At 42.0% G+C, this 24372-nt stretch overlaps 1 long non-coding RNA gene across 1 annotated transcript; it reads right to left on the minus strand.

Annotated features, from left to right (window-relative positions):
• Positions 1-80: 80 nt before the first annotated feature.
• LOC143106201 (uncharacterized) lies at positions 81-22504 on the minus strand. The gene is made up of 3 exons (XR_012983645.1): positions 22405-22504; positions 19442-19553; positions 81-465 (listed from the first exon to the last, which is right to left on the minus strand). It is a non-coding gene; the product is annotated as an uncharacterized LOC143106201 (long non-coding RNA).
• Between the last annotated feature and the right edge of the window lie 1868 nt (positions 22505-24372).

Here is a 24372-nt window from a genome sequence, read left to right on the forward strand (position 1 = left end):
GGAGACATTGCAATGAGAAACTATTGAGAAGGAGTTACAATTGAGATATCAGTTTGAGGGTCAAAAAATAGGGCACTCCATAGCATTTCAAACTTTTATTTTATAAAACAAAGCAAAACAGTTGTACTTTTAAAATGGACTTTAAGCAATGGGAGCTTGCACAGTTGCACTTTAAAATGGACTTCAAGCAATGGAAGCATGTTAATGCCTTGATATGTTCTTTTTATAATGTGTACACATTCTTTTGTGTGTGTGTGAGTGTGTATGTGAGTATTATTTTTAAAAGCTGCACAAGCAAATTGCATTGTACGGACCAACTGCACAATGACAATTTAAGTCTATCTATAAATCATACAACATGGAGAAATGAACTAATAAACAATAACATAAACAAACTGAACTTGTGCCAAAGCGTGCCATACTGTGTACAATGGTGAATGAAAGCGTGGGCTGGTCAATCTGCGTCTTTTATCCAGGTGGTGGAACCAACCAAAGGGAGGAAGGAGAGAAGAGCAGAAAATAGAACATTGTTAGTTTGTGAGCCACTCAAAAATACAAAGTAAGACATTTGTTTGACCGTCTGCTTTCATAACTGTGGGAATTTTGATACAGCACAAAGATCAGACACACCTTATTAATCACTTAAACACAGAATGGGGGATGTGATAGCTACCACTCACATTTGCTATATGTTGCTCAATTGAAAAACAGATTGTATTGATATATTTGTCAAGCTTAAACAAGTTTGTTGAATTCCCTCACCTCATCTAGTGAGTAAACTGTATTGTCAGGCTAGGATTAACCCCTATCCAGCTTACCACTAGGCAAAACCTTGTTTTGGTTGGACTAAGCCTATTCAGTGTAAAAAAAAATGGGCATCTGAAAATAGTTTAGTTCAGAGTCCTGATATCAAAAAAGTAATTTGGGCAATTTTTTTTGTCATCTGGGAGCTGGCTCCATAGTCAGAACGCATAAATACTAAATGCAGCGTTGACTTGTTTAGTTCTGATAGTGGGTTTCAACAGTAACATTTCTCCTGTGATCAGTGAGGTTTAAGTGATGAGTATTGCTGGAACATGTCACACAGTCTCATTGAAGGGCAAATCTGGTGTAAACTGATTCAAAGCCTTGTTGTTCGAGCTCACCAGGCACTGTCCAAAGGACAAAGAACAATAAAATGTCATAACCTAGACAAGTTATGGACAAGAAAGTAAAGCTGACTCAATATGGCAAAAAAGCCTTCGGTATCTTCTTTCCATTACAGGGTTTCCCCAGGTTTGACCACCCCAAATAAGACTTTTTTTAAGACCTTTTTAAGACCACTTACATGAAAATTAATCACACCCATTATGCGGTTGTAAAACACCAGATCAAATCCACAATGACAATTAAAACAACACTTCCCCATGATGTGCTGTCCTCTCCTTTCGACTGATTATGTTGATTCATTGCTGCCGGTGCGAAAACCCAAATTATTGTTTGCGCATATCCTAGGAAATTAGACTAGTGTTGCCACGATACCAAAATTATTGTTTCGATACCGATACCACATCAATAATTGCGATTTCGATACTTCTTCGATAATTCTTAAAAAATGTATTTGATTTGGGGGCCCAGACCACCTTGACATCATCAGTAATATTGAATATAGTGTTATCATTCACACCAGTGGGCATCCTAGATTCTGCTTGACTCTTTCCACACACACGGAAAATTATGGCTTATTTCATATGTTTCTATTTCATATACCTTCGAATTCATATAAAGTGTACAGTTAATGTATAGTATTTTTTAATCTGCATAATTACTATTAATCTGCTTAATTGCTAAACATATCCTCTTCAGCCTCCTCTGGCAGCTCATCTCCAACTCTCTTTCCGAAATTGTACAGCACTGCTACTGCCACAATGACTTTTAATGTTGTCTCTAGCTTTGTTCGAAGTCCATCATGTAAGCAAGGAAACCTTCGTTTCCAAACTCCAAACATTCTCTCCACAAGACCTCTTGCTTCAATGTGGCTGGCATTGTATCGTCTCTCCGCTGGTGTTTGAGGGTTTAAAAGAGGCGTCATCAAGTAGGTGCGACAGGGATATCCGTTGTCACCTACTAGGTGGCCTTGAAATGCATTTCTCTCCATTAGAGCACAGAGGTGGCTATTATCAAAGATCGATCCTGCTGTCGTGAGTTGATCCTGGCCACCGGGCTACAATGTTGGTGATAAGGGCCTTCTCATCACACACAACCTGAACATTAATAGAGAAGTAGCCCTTTCTGTTGCGAAAAAGCTCACCATTTTCTCCACCAGGGTTTTTAATGGGGATATGAGTGCAGTCAATTGCTCCCAGCACTCCAGGAAAACCAGCTCTTCTATAAAAAACAGCTGATGTTTCTCCTGTTGGGCCAAATCTGACATACTGGTCTTTTAAAGCTGCAATGGCTTCTGATACCCTTTCAACAATCCTACTCACGGTTGATTTATGCACTCCAAAAAGGTCCCCATCCACCATCTGGAAGCAACCGGTAGCATAAAACCGCAGGGCTATCAGTAGTTGGAGCAAAGGTGGTATAGCTGCATTCCGGTCACTGCCATGTTTGATTGCGTACATGATTTTTTCATTTAACCTTAGGACAGATTCCTTGTTGAAACGGTACCTCTTTGAAAATTCCTCATCATCATAAAACTCCATTGGGTTGAGACGGTCTCTAATTTTCCTTCATGGGACTCTATTTTCTTCAAACCATCTGATATATGCAGCCATTTCAGAAATGTAAACCACCTCAGCAGTAGGTTTAAAATTAATCCCTAACTGAAATTTAAATCTGAGTTTAAAGCAGTTGAGCAACAGGGTTAAAATTAATCCAGGTTTATATGAATTTCTAAGCCAAGATTAAAAAGATGGTTTAAATGTAATCTTGATTACTTTTAAACTAGATTTAAAGTTTGGTGCAACTGGATTAATGAATAAACCTTGATTTAATCCAGGTTAAGACTTAATCCTTGTTGGTGCAACCCACCCTTAGTCATTTAAATACTTAATATTTATTTTTAAACTATTACACCTAGGCAAATTTTAATGTGGTGTGTAGGCCTAGGTGTAATTGAGTGTTTGTCACTTTAAGAAATACGTGAGTAATTACTGTAGCCTTCAGTCTCACGGTTTTAGGCTAGTGAATAATAGTTCCACATAATGCATAAGGATATGTGGATGCAATTCATTGTTGTCTGTCATTAGATAAAATAAATGTAAATAAAAAACTATCAAGTTCATAGAAGGGATCATGTTAAAAAATGATTTTAGCACTAATTACGAATGACATACATGACCTGAGCTAGCAGAATTAGTTAGCAAGGAGCTCTCTCCAGATGTAAAAGTTTGCAAAGGTTGCGCTGCCTATTTCTAAATGACATTAAACCCAATAGTAGATCACGTACATCTCATAGCCTAGGTAGGTTAGCAACACAAAGTTGAGAGGTGCAAGTGAGCAAATCAACTTGATATTAGCCTATTATTATGTGTTACCACAGAATCACTTAAGCTAAACTAGCAGCCATGTCTCGCTGTTTATGGCACGACAGCTGCGCATATGTGTGTGAGGAGAAAAGACGCACAGCCACAGGCTTGGGGAGGAGGCACTAGAAGCATGCCTTGTGCACACAAACAAGAACACGGTCATTCTTAAAAGTATTGATACTAATAAAATTAGGTATTGTGACAACTGCTAATAGCTATTGCGACACTTTCGTAGTATCGGTGCACCGTGCAACACTAAATTAGACGATCTCTGACGTTAATCAACCCCCTGTTGAATTTTCACATTGTTGTTGTTTTTTCCTAGCCTAGAAATCTAGACGCACCCTAGCGGCGGCAAATTAATTTGCTCAGCCTGTACGTCTAGTATCAAACCATAGGGATTTCTATTGGCTGACGCCGTGGACGTCATCCAATCACAGCGCTCTATTTTGTTAGTCTTAAGGCGGGCTTAACAGTGACAGTGAACAAGGAAGGTGGCTATGGCAAACGAAGAGCGGTTGTTTGAATCGGCGTTGGCGTCAACTTTGGAGGAGTTGGACTTGTGCTTTTCTTTGAAAGTTGAGCAACACAATGCACTTAAGTCATTCCTTTCGAAGAAGGATGTATTTGCCGTTTTTCCGACCGGATACGGATATGGTCGTAGCGCTGGCCTATTGCATGCCTAGGCAGTTTGAAAGACAATTCTCTGCCCGCCCCTTGGATTAAGCGAGGTGAATGGCTCAATTCCAGACTATACATTTCAATGATATAGGATGGCCCGCCAGGCTAGTTTTTTCCCCCATTTCACCTTGCTTGCAGGCTAGTATAATTAAAATTGAAGACCTTCGTTGAAAAAATGAAGACTTTGGCAACGGAATTTAAGACTTTTTCAGACCTTAATTAAGGAACATGAATTTAAGACCGCTTAAAGACTTTTAAGACCCTGCGGCTACCCTGCATTATGTCAGGAATACCAAAAGTACTTCTATACGGCTCTGGGCTATACTTCCCTGTCCATAACTCAGAATTGGCTGTGCCACATTTTCTTTTTCCTATGAACAGCACACAGTGATTTCCAACAAGAGCTATGGATCAATTCATACCGGATTTGTCCTTTAAGTGATTTGTAAACAAGGAGTGCTTTAGGGTCAATCCGGTAAATCAAAGACAATGACTCAATATTACATCTAAATTAGCCCAAAACATTTAGCTCTGATCACTCAAGAGACACTGACAATTGTCAAGAACAAAAGCAAAATACAGAAAATACAGTATACACCAGGGGTATTCAATTAATCTTCAGCGAGGTCGTTACGGAAAATTTCCTCAAGCAAAGGTCCGGAGCCTCATAATGTTTAGGCTATGTATATGTATGTATGTATAATATATATACAGGGGCGGAGCCAGAGGGGTGGCTCCGGATGGCACAGGCCACCCTTGAGATTCCTGTCAGCATAACAATAGAGGCTGTTGCTGAAGCGTCAGCGTAAGCGTCAGCCCTCGTTTCAGCCGTCCTCGTTTAAGACGGTCAAGTCAAGACAAGCAAGTTTACCTGTGCAAGTTCACCGAGCACAGGCGCCGACAAAGGCAAAAATGTGCCATTCCACCATATCTGTTATCACCGGCCATCGCAGAAAATGGCATCATGCCAAAAGGGGGCAGAAATCGCCTTAACCTACAGCAACTTAAATGGTCCTCACCTACTGAAAAACCTCCTTCTCCATGGGCTTGTGGAACTGTCAATCCGCAGTCAACAAAACGGACAAAACGGAGGAGGTGGGACGGGCCTGCTGATCTCCAACAAATGGAAATTCACCCCGCTACTGCCTTCAAACAAATATGTCTCATTCGAATTCCATGCCATCACAGTGATCGCCCCAGCAAAACTCTACGTGCTGGTCATCTACCGCCCTCCAGGCCAACTAGGCGACTTTTTGGACGAACTTGACACTCTGCTGTCCTCCATCCCTGAGCATGACTGTCCGCTTCTTGTTCTCGGCGATATGAACATCCACTTAGATGCCCCAGGCTCAGCGGACTTTTTGGCCCTGATCCACTCCTTTGACCTCAAACTGGTTCAAAGCCCACCGACACACAAAGCTGGCAAAGAGCTTGACTTGATCTTCACTCGGAACTGCAGCACAGACACCCTCACGGTGATGCCTCTCCATCTTTCTGACCACTTCTTCATCCAGTTCAACGTCAGCCTGACAGAACAGCCTCCCGCTCCTTAGCCGATGGTCACGTTCCGCCGCAACATCCGGAACCTGTCTCCAACGCACTTTTCCTCTGTGGTTGCCTCCGGTCTACCTCCACTCAACACCTTCTCCTCTCTGGAGGTTAATGAGGCCACAGACTCTGCTCTGCTCCACACTGAGCTCGTGTCTAGACGAGCTGTGCCCTCTTACCACAAGGCCAGCTCGATCCAAACACTCTCATCCATGGCTAAATGATACCCTCCGATCGCAGCGCACCAAACTCAGAGCCGCGGAGAGGAAATGGCACAAATCCAAACTAACTGATGACCTCAAAAACTACCAGACACTCCTGACCTCCTTCTCAGCCAGCATCACTGCTGCTAAGACGGCTTTCTACAATGACAAAATCAACAGCGCTACAGACACTCGAAAACTTTTTTCAACCTTCAAATCGCTACTCAACCCTCAGATGCCTCCTCCTCCATCCAGCCTTACTGCAGATACCCTCGCCTCATTTTTTACAAACAAAGTGGCGGCAATCAGCAGTCAATTCTCTACATGCCCACTCAACGCATCTGACTCAGATACCGCACTCCTACAACCTCTAGGGACTGCTAGATCATCTTTTTCAGCATTCACGCCTCTCTCCGAGAATGAAGTATCTAGACTCCTGACATGCAGCCGTCCTACCACATGCTCGCTGGACCCTATACCTACGAGCCTACTTCAGTCCATCAGCCCGACCATCGCACCAGCTATCACACACGTGATCAATGCCTCGCTAACCTCCGGCACATTTCCAACAGCGTTCAAAATGGCCCGGGTAACACCGTTACTTAAGAAAGCTTCTCTCAACCCTGCTGAAGTCGAGAACTACCGCCCTGTCTCACTCCTGCCTTTCCTATCCAAAGGCATTGAACGAGCAGTCTCCAAACAGGTCTCTGACTTCCTTTCACAGAACAACCTTCTGGATCCAAATCAGTCTGGGTTCAAAAGCGGCCACTCTACCGAAACGGCTCTGCTGTCTGTAACAGAAGCCTTAAAAGAAGCCAGGGCGACCACTCAGTCATCAGTACTCATTCTGCTTGACTTATCGGCTGCCTTTGACACGGTTAATCACCGCATCCTTCTCTCTATACTCGCTAACATGGGAATCTCCGGTTCTGCTCTCTCCTGGTTTGAATCCTACCTCACAGGACGCTCGTTTAACGTATCATGGCTTGGTCAGCTATCTGCACCTCACCATCTCACCACAGGGGTCCCCCAGGGCTCAGTACTGGGCCCCCTTCTCTTTGCTATCTACACCACCTCCTTGGGACAGATTATCCGTTCGCATGGCTTCTCATACCACTGCTATGCAGACGACACACAGCTCTATCTGTCCTTTCTACCTGATGACCCCTTGGTTTCAGCACGGATCTCGGATTGCCTCTCAGACATAGCTACATGGATGAAGGCACACCACCTCCAGCTGAACCTTTCAAAGACTGAACTGCTGGTCCTCCCAGCTAAACCTACCATACACCACGACATCAACATCAAATTTGACTCCCTGTCTGTTTCACCTACCAGGACTGCAAAAAATCTAGGAGTTGTTCTCGACAACCAACTAAACTTCTCAGATCATGTTGCCTCAGTCGCCCGGTCATGCCGTTTCGCACTCTACAATATACGGAAAATCAGGACTTACTTAACTCAAGATGCCACCCAACTTCTAGTTCAGGCAATAGTCATCTCACGACTCACGACTATGGCGGCCCGCATCAAATTCAAGGCTCTAACGCTTGCCTGCAAAGTAATCTCCGGTTCTGCTCCCACCTACTTGAATGCCTTCATACAGACATACGCTACCTCCAGACCGCTGCGCTCCTGAGACGAACGACGTCTAGCTCTACCTCCGGTACGCTCAGGCCAATCCAAACTTTTCTCATCTGTTGTTCCTCGTTGGTGGAACACACTGCCAGTTCCTACAAGGGCAGGGACATCCCTCTCCATTTTCAAAAAACTCCTGAAGACCCAGCTCTTTAGAGAACATCTCCTCTCATAGCAACACTTACAACAAGTCTTGCTGATCCTAGCACTCACCAGCCGTCTTAAACTGACACGTAACTGTTAAAAACAACACTCACTGATGCACTTATTCTTACTGCACTCTAATGTTTTTTAAATTGTCCTAATATTGTTGAGAATTGCTCTAAAAACTGTTTACCATGTTGTTAGTCGCTTTGGCTAAAAATGCGGCAGCCAAATGTAATGTAATGTAATGTAATGTAATGAGATTCGATTGGTCACCCCAGGTGCCACCCCAAATCCTAGTCTACGATTGGCCATTAACATGGTGTAAGGCGGGACCTTTCTTGATGCACTTGCAGCAGTGTGAAGTGTCAGACGTCAGAAATGTAAAGCCTATGGTACGCTCCCGTGTCTGCGTCCCGCGCACGCGGCACTGGTGAGCGCGTGACGAGAATTGCGTCATTTTTACAGCATGCGTCGCGTCTTTGAGTCGACCGAAATTTAAGACCGCGCGTCAAAGTGACGCGTAGACTGCGCATGTGTGAAACGGAACTGCTGTAAACACTCCCCTCCAGTAGGTGGACCACATAGAAGAACAACACTTAAACCTAGACAGAAGAAGACTTGTTTGGTTACCATAACGACGATGGAGCAGAGAGAGCGCCTGTCTTCGGCTTGCCTGGCTTTGAGTTACGTGAGACACCACGACATTGAGTCAACTTCGACCGATTAAAGCCACTGTAGGAGCCATAAATGTTTTCTTTATGTTTTGCTTTTCATTATGATAAACTTTATGGGTATTGGTTTATTTTGATTTGTGTTTTTTGTTTATTGGTTATTTTATTGTTTATGCGATGTGCGAAGTGCGGTACACAAAAGAATAGCCTTCCCCCGTGCTCACCCCACGCCAAACTGAACTGAAGCGCAGGTGTCAGGTAGGACTAATTAAGACATCCAATTGCGCACCACACACGCCCAGCGCCACACCCATGTCCCATACCGCACTTCGCACATCGCATGGACTCATTGAAAGGCCTTGTATCTGAACGTTTTGCTCTGCCTTGCATTCGAAAGACTATTGGAGTCTGAAAGGACTATTGGAGTCTAGATTGATATGGAGAGCAATAAACTGAAGAAACGGGAGCAAGTGTGTTGACATTGGATTATTCAGTGCGTGCGTGTAAGACAATTTGATTTCCCCCTGCTTAGCCCACCGCGGCTTCTGAACAAGTTGGTTAGTTGGATCTGGTAGCCGCAATAGCCACAATCCACAGATACATTCTTTAACATTATATTTAAACGGTCACTTTACCATCTATGGTGTAGAACCCAAAGTATTTCAAGACACCACATTTTAGATGAGTTGGGGACGTAATTATCTGTCTGCTGGCCGTTCTGTGCGTCACCTTTGATTGTCGAAACAGGGTGGCTGCATGGGCTCATTGTGGCTACTGGCTATTATATTGGCTTGATTTGGTCATGAGCCCTGGATCATATAGCACTGAATGAGATGGCAAACAATAAAATAAAACTAATCATAGACTGTAGAAATGCGCTACACAGCACTAAAAACCGAATAGTTTATTTATAGTTCGACTACGGATATTTCACGTCATGTTCGAATAAAAAGTGACAGCCCTACTCCCTGCATAGAGAGCTGACATGACTTCGGATTAAATACATATTTTAAAAATGTAGGGGTGTAAATCGGAGCCTTCATGACGATTCGATACAATACCGATTTCTTAAGCCAGCGATTCGATTATTTTTGATACTTCAGAATTCCCCGCGATACGATTCGATGCGATTCAATACTAGATATTTTTTTAAAGTTTCAAATAAATCAACAAAAATAATACAAAATTTGCTTTTTATTGAGAATACATAAACAGTACAGTATTCACACATAATGTGTATGTTACACAATAGCAGTTGTGCTCAAATATAACAGTTACTGCATCTACATTTACAATAAAGTGCAATCAGATAAATTGTAATAAGAACAAAATAAAAAAAATAATAAAGTCTAATGCTTACAGTGCAGGTCTACTATGGCCAATTCGCCTATTCACTATTAAAAAAACAAACAAAGACTGACCTCTACAGCTTACAGTTCAAGTATGTTTCTTTTATACAAAATTTTGAAAATATAATTTGCATTACAAGAGGTATTGGTCACACATCCTCTGCAGTATAGATGAACTGCAAATGGAACAGTTACTCCACAAAATCAGTTAAAGTGCAATAATAACAAAAAGTCTAGGACATAAGCCTACAGCCCATTTACTACAAAAAAAATGCATTTGCATTTTAGAAGAATGATGTATTTAGGTAATTGGAAGCATGGCTCGTGGCTTGAGCTATAGCAGGGGCCTTGCAAATAGAACAGTTACTCAAAAAACAGTTTAGGTGTGCAGTAAGAATCAAAAGTAACAAAAGTCTAGAACATATGCCTACAGCCCATTAATGGCAAAACAACCAAAAACATTTTCTTCAAGAAAATCAACTGGTCCACATGCTCAGAAGACAATACACTACGCTCTGAACGCACAATGTCCCCTGCTGTACTATGGAACAACGAGTTCATCAGTATTACTGTTAAATAAAATTAAACACCATCACTAAATGAACCAAGATGAGAAACAACCTACCCTCTGTTCCTTCAGCTGTGCTGCTTCTTCAGCGAGATTGGTTTCTTCTCTCATCACCCAGAAAAGGAAGCTTTTTGAATCGGGGGTCCAAAGCAGCTGCTCGAAGTAAGAATGGTTCTTCGTCCACATATCGCTCTCTAAGATCATCAGACATGAGTCGTTTCATGTCTTTGATTAAGGGGGAGTCATCCGGTGCATATTCGAAATGAGTCAACAACTTCATTCGGAGAGGTGCGACGATGGACACAGTGGGTTGCTTCTCCTCGCACATCAGAGTGGTAGCAGCCTTTAGCGGGGCTAGCAGACTCACCATTTATCACTTTCACTGAGTGTGTGCTCGTCACACGAGCCTTTTCTGACTTTCTTGTCGAGAAGTGTCGCCATCACCGCAGCTTGTTGTTCAAGAAATCGCTCCAACATCTCGAAAGAACTATTCCATCGGGTTTTCACGTCTGCTTTGAGCTTGTGGCGTGGAAGCCCCAGCAAAGTTTGCTTCTCCTTCAAAACTGTGTTCCCAACTGCGCTTATATACCCCATTCTTCACACGCACTTCTCAGAACCTGCCCGATATTAACTCCTGAATGAGTGTCTCCCAAGACACGAGTCAGTCAAACATGGTTTTTCATTTGCCATTTGTTGTCAATGAAATGACACGTTACAGTGATGTAGGACTCCCTTGTGCACGAAGTCCATCCATCTGAAGTTATGGCTACTCGCTCTGCACTCATCAGACCCTGAATAACTTCATCACGAACTTTGGTGTAGAAATTCGGAATGTAGGACTCGCTGAAATGTTGCCGTGAGGGGATGTTGTACCTCGGCTCAAGAATTTCGAGCAGGTATCTAAAGCCTTCGTTTTCTACGACGCAATAGGGCCTCATGTCTTTGCATATGAAAAACGCAATGCCTTTAGTGATGTTTTTTGCTCTTTTTGAAGTGCTCGACAACTTTGGGGGAAAAAACGTTGTCAGTGATGTGGCGGGCGTGGAAGTCTGTGTTCTTTCTTTACACTCGCCATCAATACCATGGCGCCTTTTTAGGTGTGCAGATAGATTCGACGTATTGCCGCAGTATCTTATCTCACACTGACAGTCTTTCTCTTTGCAAACGGCAACATCTCTTACAGCTGCTCCATCTGTTTTTCTAAAGCCAAAATGCCTCCACACCCATGACTTGGCGCCGACTGGAGTGTGTAACACTTCACTTTCATTGTCAGCTCGCTCCGACGGCTCCATCGCTCTTGAAAGTCAGACTCAACTGAGTGATAGATAGACTGAAACTTAAGTAACACGTGTGAAGCGGTGTGAAGTAGAAGACAATATATGAGGTTAGCACCACCCGCAGCTTAGGAGTAGGCTGTACCAGATAATGTCTGCATATGTTGGAGCGGATGCTGAAAATAGCAAGTAAGGCGAACAGACAGGCGGCAAAATAAACACATTAATCGATACTCTTGCAGACGCATCGATGCATCGTATCGTCGGCTGTATAATGGATGCATCGATACGAATCGATTAATATTTAAACCCCTAGAGCGCAGCCTAGCACCTATTACTGAACAATGCTGAAATCAAATCGCGAAACCCAGAGCCATTTAAGGTATCTATCTACAACGCTCAGGCGAAACCCAGTAACACTTGCTGATCGAGATGCATTCTCGCCTGTTCCGTATATAATGCGTTATCAATAGTGATTATAATAATAAAGGGAATGTAGCCTACCTCTCCCAGGTGCAATCATTATCACCTAGCCTACTCCTGAACAATGCTGAACTCAAATCTCGAAACTCGCCTGTCAACACCGGATAATGCATTATCATAATAATAATTGAAGGAATAACCTAGGCTACCTCTCGCTCTAAATACACCCATTATCACAGTGAGACATTATACATTAGGAACACAAAGTTACTTCAAAACTTTTATTGACACGTCATATTTACAGGTTTTTGGTTCATACTTTTTGGTATGAGGCAGGTGTGAAGACTCAATACAAATTGAATTGAGGACATCTGTATGCACAACTCTTTCTTACCATGCTGTGTTTACAAATGTCTTTACTTTGTATCGCACCAATATTGCTGCCCTCGCAGCACCGAGTCACTTAGCTATAGGCTAAGTAGCCTAATAAGCAAGTAGGCTAAGCTAGTCTCTCAGCTATACCAACAGGTGTGCTGTGTGTGTTCTGGTGGATGATAAATGGAGCGATGCGATGGGCCAGCTTATCAAACTTCCCAGCAGACAGGCGAACGTAGCCTACTCGTGGTGCTTTTTCCTTCATCAGCTCTTCCTTCGTTCAGTGCTCGCACATCCCACGTTCTTCTTTTCTTCAGGCGTTTCAGGCTTCTTTGGTGGTTGTGTCCTACTTTCAGGCTCGATGTACCGCCCCCAGTTGGTGGGGCAGAGTATCACAGTTAATCTGTAGTGCGCAGGCGCTAACCTTAACGATTTAACGTGCATTCAGCAGAACACAACAGCAGAAGTTGGAGTATGCTTCACGTCCACGGCAAAAATGACGCAGGTCTTGGACACGCGCAAATGTGACGCACGACCATACCAGAGCCTTAAGTGGCAAACACACTTGCCTTTATTGGCCTGCGGCACAATTGAACTGCGGAACGAAAGGTTTCCCCGATCAGGAAATACTCCTTAATACGCAACTTTGTGTAGGCTTAACAGAGGTAGCCTAAATATCGTGCCTATGACGATGACAGCTTTAAAAAAAAAAAACATTTATTTCACTTGTCTCGCTGGTAGGGGTGTCACGATTCTTCAAATCCTCGATTCGATGTAATTTTCGATTTTAAAGTCACGATTCGATTCGATTTTCGATCTTTTTTTTGTATATTACTATTAATGCATTACTTATATGTTATTTACTCTTTTTGGCCTTTTCCTTTTCTGTTTCAGGGGGCTTTTATTTTGAAACCGCTTTTTATTTTGAAACCGTTCCAACCGTGAGGTTGTAATGTAAACAGAACTAACATTAACCTAAAACATGTGAACATAGTGAAATGAAACAACACAGAATGATAATTTGATTGTTTCAGCACACGCCGAAGAGACCCAAGGTTAGTGTTCACGGAATATGTACTTATCAATGTGCATTTTAAGCCTGAAAGTAACTTTGGACTGTAGATCACCTTTTCACTTGCAAGTTGAGTAGGCTAAGTTAGTTTTAATTGACGTGAATGAATGAATACTTCCACACCGGTGATTTCAAAGTAGCAAGAGGGGCTTTGATTTCGGTAGGTTGATGTGTATATTTTAACTGGCTGCAGCCTAAAAAATTAGAGGAGTGTTGACGCTGCAGTTCAATACGTGCGTGTGTGTTTGTGCGTCTTAGCATACATGCTGGACGTGACATTGGGGGTGTGGCTGCATCGTCGATTCTACTTTTAAGTTCGAAATTCGAGATTGAGATGTAATTTCGATCGATTTCGAAATAAAATCGAAATCGTGACACCCTTACTCGCTGGATTGAAGGCAGAATGTGGGCTGTTGCGCAAATAGATGAATGAGGGTCGGGAGATTCCTAAAGTTTTGCTAACATTTTCTCCATTATTATCGTAAAATATGTCTCCATGCAGGGCAGGGCTGGTTCTAACCTAGGCTAGGCTACTATATTTGGGTGGGCTGGTAGAAATTTTGGGTGGGCAACATAGCAAAGCTGTCAAATTGGATCAAAACTAACATAAACACAAAACAAACACAAAACAATCAGTACTACCTAGCTTGAGTTGCTGCAGCCAACAGCCAGGGATAGGCAGTATGTCTGATACATGTATGTAAAATACAAAATAGTATGTTGTCATTTTTATTTTATTTAGTTGGGAAAAAATGGCATCATATTTTGTATCAAAATCACTTTATAGGTTTGTAGCTTAAAAATAGTGCCAAATTATTTTGGTAAAACTAATAACCTACTTTTGGTGATGTGATTATAAAAGTGCAAAACAATGAATGCAGCACTGGTGCTGACTTGTAATTTGCCCAGAGTTGTTGTGATCAGAATATTGAAATTCAGGGAGATAAGTTTCTTGAGAACTTTAGTCATCCAATTCAAACACATGGAAGTCATCCAATTCAAACACATGGAACCGGTTATGTGGTTGCCCTGCAAGAAGTTGCACCATGTGCAACGTGCACAATGTTTGCACACATCCACAATACATTCCTTCATACGAACCTCAAGTTTCTTGAGAACTTTAAAGTTCTCAAGAAACTGATGATTAATCATCTAATCGGAAGACATGGAACCGGTTATGGTTGCCCTGCAACAAGTTACCCCACGTGAAAATTTAATTAATAATTTGCCCAGACTTGTTGTGATCATAATATTGAGATTCAGGAAGATGAAATTGCTCACATACACAATACACTCCTTCATACCAACCTCAAGTTTCTTGAGAAAATAAACAAATAGACAAAAAAGCAGGTCAAATTATTGTAACAGCTACAAAAATAGATGGCCATAGAGTGGGGGAAATGTCTTGGATGAGTATATTTTGTATATCTTCATTTACAGTAATATAATAAAATTGATTATATTTTAATGTCCCCATGATGGAATTTGTTTTAGAACAGCATAGCCCAGTGACAGACAACTTAGATAATTAACTTGAATATGTTTGTATTAAATGTTATTCAAATACAAAGACATTTTATGTGGGAGTAAGGTATTTGTGTTTTTTTGTCCTTCAATTTATGAGTATGGTGTTTGCATCTGGTTTCCCTAATGTATTTGTGCTAATTTCACATCTTGAGCCGGTTTCTGTTTATCTGGATGTTTTGCCTCATGCCACCCTTGAATCAGTGCCTCACTAGTGCCACCCTTGTTAAAAATGTCTAGAATCGCCACTGTGTATATATAATATTAGGATGTATGGATGGAGCCTAGTTGTAGATAGATAGATAGATAGATACTTTATTGATCCCCAAGGGGAAATTCAAGAAGATTGTAGGCCTAGGCCTAATGTTTAGTGTGAAATAAAATAAGTAGCCTAAAAGGCAACATTCGAAATGAGGAGAAATAAGGCAAGATAAGAGTGATTGGGGAAAAAAACTGAGTAGCCTTGGCTATTTTAAAAATCTTAACGTGAACTTAAAATAAAATTTGAGCTGAGACAAGGCTGGTTCCTTGAACCCATTAATCATCAAGTTTAATTTTTTTTTTTTTTTTTTTTTTATGTTGACCCGAAATCCTGGAAACCCAGGAACATCACGTTGTTGGGCAGTGAATGCATGTCGGCTTAACTAGATTGTGGTGGATCAATCATATTGCCTTCTTAAATCGTAAAATATTCTGTGGTCTCAGTTCACTGTTTAATGGGCCTACCCTACCCTATCTTGCTCAATATGCTTTGTCTAGTAGAGGTGCTTCAAATTGGCGCTTTTAAAAATCTCAGAATAGAAGAGGTCCAGGGCAATTCTGCGCGAAACTGTCACATCCATATTTAGCCTAGTTGACGTTACGGACATGACAGTTTTGCGTGGTATTGCCCCCGTATCGTTATATAAAGCTCTGTTCTCGCTGTCTAGCTTCCTCCTCTTTGAGCAATCGATGATTTGAAAATAACTTACTTATCGTTAACTTAGATATCCCTCTGATTGTTTCTCGTCCCGTCTCCTCTCCTCGCTCGTTTCAGGCTATCAGTCTCTTCCCCATAGTAGGCTACTTTACTCACTGACTCGACTTTATCTGAATTCACAGATTTCACTGGCTGAGTAGCAGCAAGTGAAATGATGGTTCCTGAAGCTCTTATCGTAAATGCTGTTATCCTAACCAACAAAACATTTAGCGCAGCTTTGAAATCTTACGTGAAAATGTAAATTAGGCTATTATGGTCTGGGTCCGGATAGGATCACATCACGGTCCGGACTCGGACCGCGGTCCGCCATTTGGTGATCCCTGGTATACACCATACAACAAATATTGTTGGTGAGTTAATCATTTTGGCCATGTCATTTTTTTTACTTTTGATGTATGTTCAGCCCATCTGTAAAATATCTTCATAAAACCTAGTGGAAATTTCGCCTCTATCATTTCTATGACAATAGAATAGCTTTCGTAGCTACACAGTTTGATGTTAACTGTATAAAGGTTGAATAATTTTAGTGCAATAGAGGCCTACCCTTTATAAAAAGCCCACCAATAATGCTCACCACAATTGGAAATAATTTAAAATGAGAGAAAACTAGATGTACCGCGTAGCGGTACAAAATATGACCGCCGCTCAGTCCTGCACATCCATTCCGCGAAAATAAATCATATTAATGAATTTGTCTCCATCTTCTACTCCATTCCCCACTCTTGAAACTTTTGTGTATGCTTGTTTGAAATGTGTGTTTGCACACATTCCGCACACAAAGTAGCCTACTGGCGCTGCAAAGGTGAATAGATTTGTTTCTGGGCCAAAAAATCTGTAACATTGTTATAAAACCTTTAAAATCTCTAAACAATCACAATTAGGGCAGTTCATCACAGTCCATCCATTGCAACTGGACTGATGAAAGGTACACCTGTAGGCTACATTGTATTTGGGAAAAGCAGAAGGTAGCAGCATAATGTATTTATTTATTTATTATTAAACAAAACAATCCCTGTCAGTTCCATGCAGTTTTCAACAGCTATCAAGAAGAGAGGTCATGTCATGGATTTTTGTGAATGTTTCTTCTTCTACATATGCATAAGTTTAGTCATCTAGTTCAAATGATATTCAGCTTTATTGTCAATGCACAAATGAAATACCAGTAGTCTAAAACAAAATGCCGTTTTTCCCAGTGGTGCAAATAACTAGCTGACATGTCCAAAGGGCCTTCATGAAATGCGTTGCGAGACTGTTCATACACATTTTAACGGGCAAAGTTGAAGAGCTACTCTCCGTTATTGTTTGTGCAAATAATATGCTGATTCATGTTCCCTTGCATTTTGCAACCATGAGGTCAATGGTTAAGCTCAATCTTTTGACGCAATCTTTTGATTTTCACCCAGCCTAGTCCATGGTAGGCGCCCGATAGAAATATTGTTTAATTTTGCGATTGAGATATCCACGCACTGGCGCCCCCCCTGCGACGTGTTCGCCCCCCGGTTTTAGAGCTATTCTAAATGCAAAAATGCATAGAGGGAGTTATGACAAAACCGTGACTGTTAACAAACTATAAGCTATATAAGGTAGGCCCTATGCTAGGCCTATTACACAACACAAATTGTCGCTAGGCTATGCTGGCGACCCAAATAAAATCTCCGTTGGAACCAATGGCTTACACCTTACAGTATCAAGCTGCCACCTCTTGGCGAAAAAGTTAATAGTTTTGCATATCAGTAGTAATACATTTCACGTAGCTGTGAATCACGGAAAGGGCGAATGAAGTGGACACTTCTAAACGGAACCCAACCCACTGTACAGTAGCTCAAGGTCTGTGGCTAAAGCAGCCATAATGAAAGCGTTATCATTGTTTGGATACTTCACACACACGTGTTTTTTAATCGCATAGACTACAACTACCAAGCTGGAATCAAAGCACATCGACTCCCCTCTCACACCCTAAACACGCACTTCGAACAAACAAAAAGCGCCTCAGTCTCACGGAATAGCCATAGGCAAAACTGTATCTGACCCTTGTAACGTTGGTACTAAATCATTCATCGCAAAGAATGATTTTTGTAGCACGTGCAACAAATATGTGTAGGTACAGCCCTGCCCTGAATACATCTCAACGTGCGCTCTAAAACATCTGGTTTAAATGGAGATTGTAGATCATCACGGGATCATAGACAGGTTATCTTTCAGGTAGCCTATATATTTTCCATTAAAAAACCATCACGTAGCGAACGTGTTGTGGCTAACTCACTTAGCTCCTGTTAGTAGCCTAGGTTATGGTCATAAGCAAATGAGATGACAGTCGAAAGATACAATTAGTGCTGTTATCGATTTGCTTGGTAGCTTATAAACGCATTTATGGTTTTCTACAAATACATCAATAATCAAATTGGCCTCCATCACTCAACCATGCTAACGGTAACATTATTTTACCTACGTTCTGCTATTGATAGGATTAACGTAGCCTACCTGCAGTAAAAAACAAGCAAGTCCGATAAACATTCTCAGATTTATTTCGGCTTCAATAGGAAATGGGAATTACATGTCATGCAGAAATCATCCTACCCTTAGACGTTCTCTGCGGTAAACTACTGTAGCCTACAGTCTTGTCCTTGTAGGAAGCATAGTGTCTTTCCAACCCATTTAAGATTAACTTCCAACAAAATTACGTCTCACTGCAACGATGCGCCATCTAGTGGACAAACGACTGCTTATCGCCAATACTGGAAATGCAGCCATGATGATGATGATGAATATTTATTTTGGCTTTCTTTTAATCCTACTGAATTTGTAATTATGTATCGGCCGTTCTAATACCGATAGTATGTGGGTGCCTGTGTGTGTGTGTGCATGTGTATATGTGTGCACCACCATCTACAGGCCAATGAGTGTAGAGTCACTAAATGTACACATAACTTAATTTTTTAGACCCCCCCATGGATGAAATTCTACGAAACTTGGCATACCCCCAGAGAATGTCAGGTTAATCATACACATAAAATTTGGTGCAGTTCTGAACGTCTTTACTGAAGAGAGGGGCGATTAAAGCAGAATGATATTGCATTTTCATTTTTTACCGGGGGGGTGCAAATCACAAATGAGTGATTAAGGGCTAAGTTGATGTGGGCCCTTGAGACCAACATACCATAAAAATTTCTTCATCCTCGGTGCCACGGTTCAGGTAGTTATTGAGGAAAAACTGCATTTTTTGGGTTTCGGGGGGCCCAGCGCGGAGGGGGAGTGGCCCCCGGGGACCAAACGAAATTTTTCCGTAAAAGTCTAGTGGGGCTACATACCCACCAAATTTCATGTGCCCTGGTGTTTCGGTGCCCCGGGTATCGTTGACCAAAATTTCAGGAAGTAGATGACGGGAAAAAAAAAAAAAAAAAAAAAAAAAAAAAAAAAAAACTTTGACAATCCCTATATGACCGCTTCGCTAGCTTCGCTAGCGGCGGTCATAATTACCCCAGCTTCATGGATGTTTTGGAACCTCCAGCCCTCGTAACAAAAGCCTTCTTGACCTTTGCGGATTCCACAGCTGTCCATCCGCAGAGCGTTCCACAGTGCATAACGTAGGCTGCAAATAAAAAGCAAAATCAATCTATCAGTGTGGTAATAATAGCTCTGAAACTGACAGTTCCAGTCATTGATTTTGATTAGCTGAAACGTGTTCCTTTCTGTTGTAATTCCCAAGTTACACAAAGTTACACAAGGTTACACATCCTTGTGTTCAAATCCCTACGCAAAGAATGGTAAAAAATGAAGTTGTTACAAGCTGTGGCCAATGTTCCACTTACCATTGTGTGACAGTCTACATGAACTATTTATTGGTGTAGGGGTGTCTTTATAAAACCATCAACTGTGCATAAGTTAAGACAACCAGAGGAATACAATAAATCATCTGTTGGAAATTGATCTTAATGCCTCAATTGAAAAATGTTCCAACCTTTAAACACACCAATATTCTTTGTGAATGAACCAGGTATCGTAAATTAATAAATGTTATTCCTTAAAATACAGGGGGCATAAGTAAGGAAACCCTATGTTAAAATCCCATAGAGGCAGGCAGATTTTTATTTTTAAAGGCCAGTTATTGAATGGACTCAGGATACTATGCATCCTGATAAAGTTCCCTTGGCCTTTGTAATTAAAAGATAGATAGATAGCCCCACATCACATACCCTTCACCATACCTAGATATATCATGGTTTTATTTCAGTTAGGCTAATAGCTGGTTTGTTTTGCATTCTACAGATTCTATTAATTGCAAAAGAAATGTTGACTGGTAAGTTATTCATGACTGCAGATGCTGACTTGCCTATTTCTCGATCCCTCGACCGCAGCAACGCTAAAGTCATATCATGGGGAGTTTATTATTTCGTTTTGGCAAGAAGCCGTATAATAAGCGGGATAATGTATAGAACGCCGGTCATTACTGGGAAAATAAGTCCCTTCAGGGCGGAACAAGACCCCTCCGCTGCGCGTCGGGGTCCGGTTCGCCCTGTCGGGACTTATTTTCCCAGTAATGACCGGCGTTCTATACATTATCCCTTACTTATTCCACTGCTTGGTTGAATTTCCCATTGTCCTACGTAATTTAGAACGACCATTAACCGTATGTTATCTGCACACATATGAAGTAGATCCATTTTTTGGCCGTATCACACTTGTATATTAATTCGCCAAACTCGTTGTGAAGTTTAAATGAACTGTCACGTTGCATCCGAGCTGTAAAATGCAGACGTTCAGAACATTGCAACATTGTAGCATATGACGGAGGTGGCTTTTAGCTAGATGGATGACAGCCATAGACAGTAAAAGAAAGCAGGCTAAGTAAAATAGCGATGTTTCAAAGCTAAAGTTCATCAGAATCTTGGGATACGCCCGCTTGACAACGGGAGAGATAGAACTAACGACTGGCCTTTGGCCGTAGCAACCATCCATTTAGAACTAGTAACGGCAGTTTGTCCTGTGAGTTGAGAAATTAGTTGATATGTGTCGGAAGAAATTAGTTCTACAAACAAGACCGTTTTAGCGATTAAAACGTTTAAATTGTAACAGGAAATGAACACAACGCAAGTGGCAACAGTGGAATTAGGGGTTTGCACCGACGTCACGTTCTGGCCGGTAACTATGGTAACCCAGCACGCGCGGCCATATTGGCGGTACTCGGTGAATGAAGTACAGTCAGAGCCCGTCTACGGAGAGCCTTGCCACTCCGTATTAAGTCCCATTGTACCGAATTTTGGTTGCAGTTCCACCATATTTCCACTGGGGGCGATCGCCATGAGTGCAGAATGAATGGGAGTCAATGGAGCTAGACGGCTAAATTTGTCTCTTTCACCTGATTGTCGTTGACAAATCTCAGATTTGATTGTAGTTTGTATAACTTCAACATGGGTTATAGGTCAAAAGTTGAATGAACGAGTATTTATGTCCTTTTGATTTCTTACAGTTTGGGTAGTTGTTGCCCATAACACGCTAGCATTGTGTTAATGAGTGACGTCATTGACACGTTTGAAAGGCTTTTTAGAACAATTAAGTGACTTTAAAAAATATAATACTCCACCAAGTGTATTTTCTTTGCCTCCCCTTTCGAATACAATATTCAAATTACTTGAAAAAAAATTATATCCCGAGAAAAGTGGATTTTGAGGGGTACAGCTCCATAGACCTCCATGCATTCTGCACTCGTGGACGAGCGCCCTCATGTGGAACCACAGAAGGAACTGCAACCAGTTCAGAAACCGGAAGTTTTCCGAGAGTGGCAGTTCTCCCCTTATTAGACATTCTCTGGTACAGTGGAGTATTATGCACTTTGGATATCTTACGTGATTGTAGCGTGTCTAAACAACAGAAAAGCTCATCAAAATGCGTCTAAGATGCAAAGGCATATATGGCAGGACTTGGACCACAAGAAAAGGCGCGATATTTCGAGAAATTACGGATTATTGGCAGCGCAGATCCATATGAGTTGGGTGAGGGAGACGAAGTACCAAGTTCAACCACAAGCGCCCCCCTTCCTCTGATAACTTCTGGCATTATTGTCCCTTCTCCCTGGTTTTTTAATAACGTTTGGAAGTCGATACCTACACCAGATGTTTTTCTCAGTCTGACCTATTGGTACAACCTAAAACACGGCAATAATTAACCATTTTCCTTGACGATGTTAGGGATTTACTTCAGTGCCTAATGCTTTCTAATGAGGCGAGTATCTCCAATATGGCGATGTCCAGATCTGATGACACGCCGTGCAAACCCCTAATAAATGGACTCCACGGTGGTCTGTTCACAGAAGTTAATGCACTACGAGGTTAATGCACTACAACCTCGACCGTGCATTAACTTCTGTGAACAGACCACTGTGTCGTCCATTATCCCTTACTTAAACAAAAGTGAGAACATATTGTGGGGAAAAATATACTTACCATTTTGGTACGCTGTTTGTTCAGCAATTTGATCTGATGGTCTAGCGCAGAGCCATAGAGAGAAAGAGTTGCGACACTCCCATTGGACTCCGTTGTACGCTTTTTGCCGCCTACTTCCGGGGTATGCAGCCTCGCGTAGTTCCAAAAAGCCATTCTATGGCGTTGGACATCATTCACTTCCATTGCTGACTGTCGAGTAACTTCTGAGGTAAGTTGATTAAATAGCTACCTGTTTTGAATTGTCAACTGTCTATATTGTATCATAGGCCCTTTATGATGCATATACTGATCTTTTGTTGTATGTACACAGCGTAATTATATATATATTTTTTTATCTTGGTAGACGACCGATTGCCTGCTAGTTTGTTAGCTTGACTTGCCTTCTGTGAAGGTAACGTTATATCCAGGGGTAAATTGATTAAATAGCTACCTATTTTGAACTGTCAACTGTCTATATTTTATCAGAGGTCCTTTATGATGCATATACTGATCTTTATTTGTATGTACACAGCGTAATTATATATATGTTTTATCTTGGTAGACCACCGATTGCCTGCTAGTTTGTTAGCTTGACTTCGCCCTCTATAAAGGTAGCTTAGCACTAACGTTATATCCAGGCGTAAATTGATTAAATAGCTACCTCTTTTGAATTGTCCTTTATGGTGCATATGCTTATATTTATTTGTATGTGCACAGTGCAATTTATATATATATTCTTAACTTGGTACACAACCGATTTTCAGTCATTGCCTTCTACTTAGTTATCTCGATTTTGCCAGCTGTGAAGAAGGTATCGCTACACCAAAAATACGAAGTTCATTAGTGAATCTCTGACATCTTTTATTTAGTAAGTCATTGATGTTAGATTACTAGGATCATTAAGGTTGACTAGGACGTTTTTTTTTTAGGTTGTATCTGCTGAACCTGGCGGTGTTAGCCAGTCAGCTGAGTACTGTGTATCTAATGCTAGTAGAAATAAGGTTTGTTTAATTACACCCTTGAAAGGGCTGTTTAGTTGGATTGCATGTAGGAATACAAATTATTCCACACAAAAAATTATCATAAGCCATAATGAGCTTTAAAATGTTTATTACTCAGACAGTAGTGTGACTAATTTGTTCCCCAAACACTGCTGCTGCAGGCGGCTGCTGCTGAAGGCGATGACAGCTTGAGCTGGCTGGTGTTGGCGAAGGATGGTGATGGCGGCTGCTGCTGGTAATGGTGGCGGCTACTGCTACTGCTGTTGGTGGCGGCTGCTGGTAATGGTGGCTGCGGCTGCTGGTAATGGTGGTGGCTGCTGATGGTAGCTGCTACTGCTGGTGGCGGCTGCTGGTAATGGTGGCTGCTGCTGCTGGTGGCGGCTGCTGCTGCTGGTGGCTGCTGCTGCTGGTGGCGGCTGCTGCTGGTAATGGTGGCCTCTGCTGGTGCTGGCAGCTGGTGCTGGCCATGGCTGCTGGTGGTGTCTGCAGGTAGTGGCTGCTGGTGGCGACTGCTGACTGCTGGAATAAGAGGAGACTGGAGGCTGTGGAGACTGCGGACGGTGTGCCGGGAATGGAGAGGCCGAATACATCCATGGCAACCAGTAAGGTGTTCGGCAGTGGCCTAGATGGTATGACCTTAAGTGAGGAGGTCTGCTGTGTGGAAATTGCCTTCTTGGTCTGACTCTTGCTGCCAAGGTACCCCTTATTACGGCTGTTTGCCTTCCTCTCAGCTCCGATGCACTTTGAGTGAATCCTTAACCTCAGCCTGATGTATGTTGAAAGGATTTTTTTTTTCAGCTCATGGCATGAGGGAAGGTTGCTGTCCAGGCTCATGGCCTCTCTTTCCAGCTGTTCCACTACGTTGGAGGATTCCATAAGGGAATCACTCGTCTTGGAACGGAAGAGCTGCTCCACGTGCTGCAGGAGAGTGAACAGCTCATCGGATGGCCGGTATAATGCACCCCTTTTAAATTCTTTTAACTGTAGT

Source organism: Alosa pseudoharengus, unplaced genomic scaffold (assembly GCF_046254945.1).
Source record: "Alosa pseudoharengus isolate Yale_2024_CS ecotype anadromous, Long Island Sound unplaced genomic scaffold, YU_APseudo_1.1 YU_APseudo_1.1_scf_6, whole genome shotgun sequence".
NCBI classification, from domain to species: Eukaryota; Metazoa; Chordata; class Actinopteri; order Clupeiformes; family Clupeidae; genus Alosa; species Alosa pseudoharengus.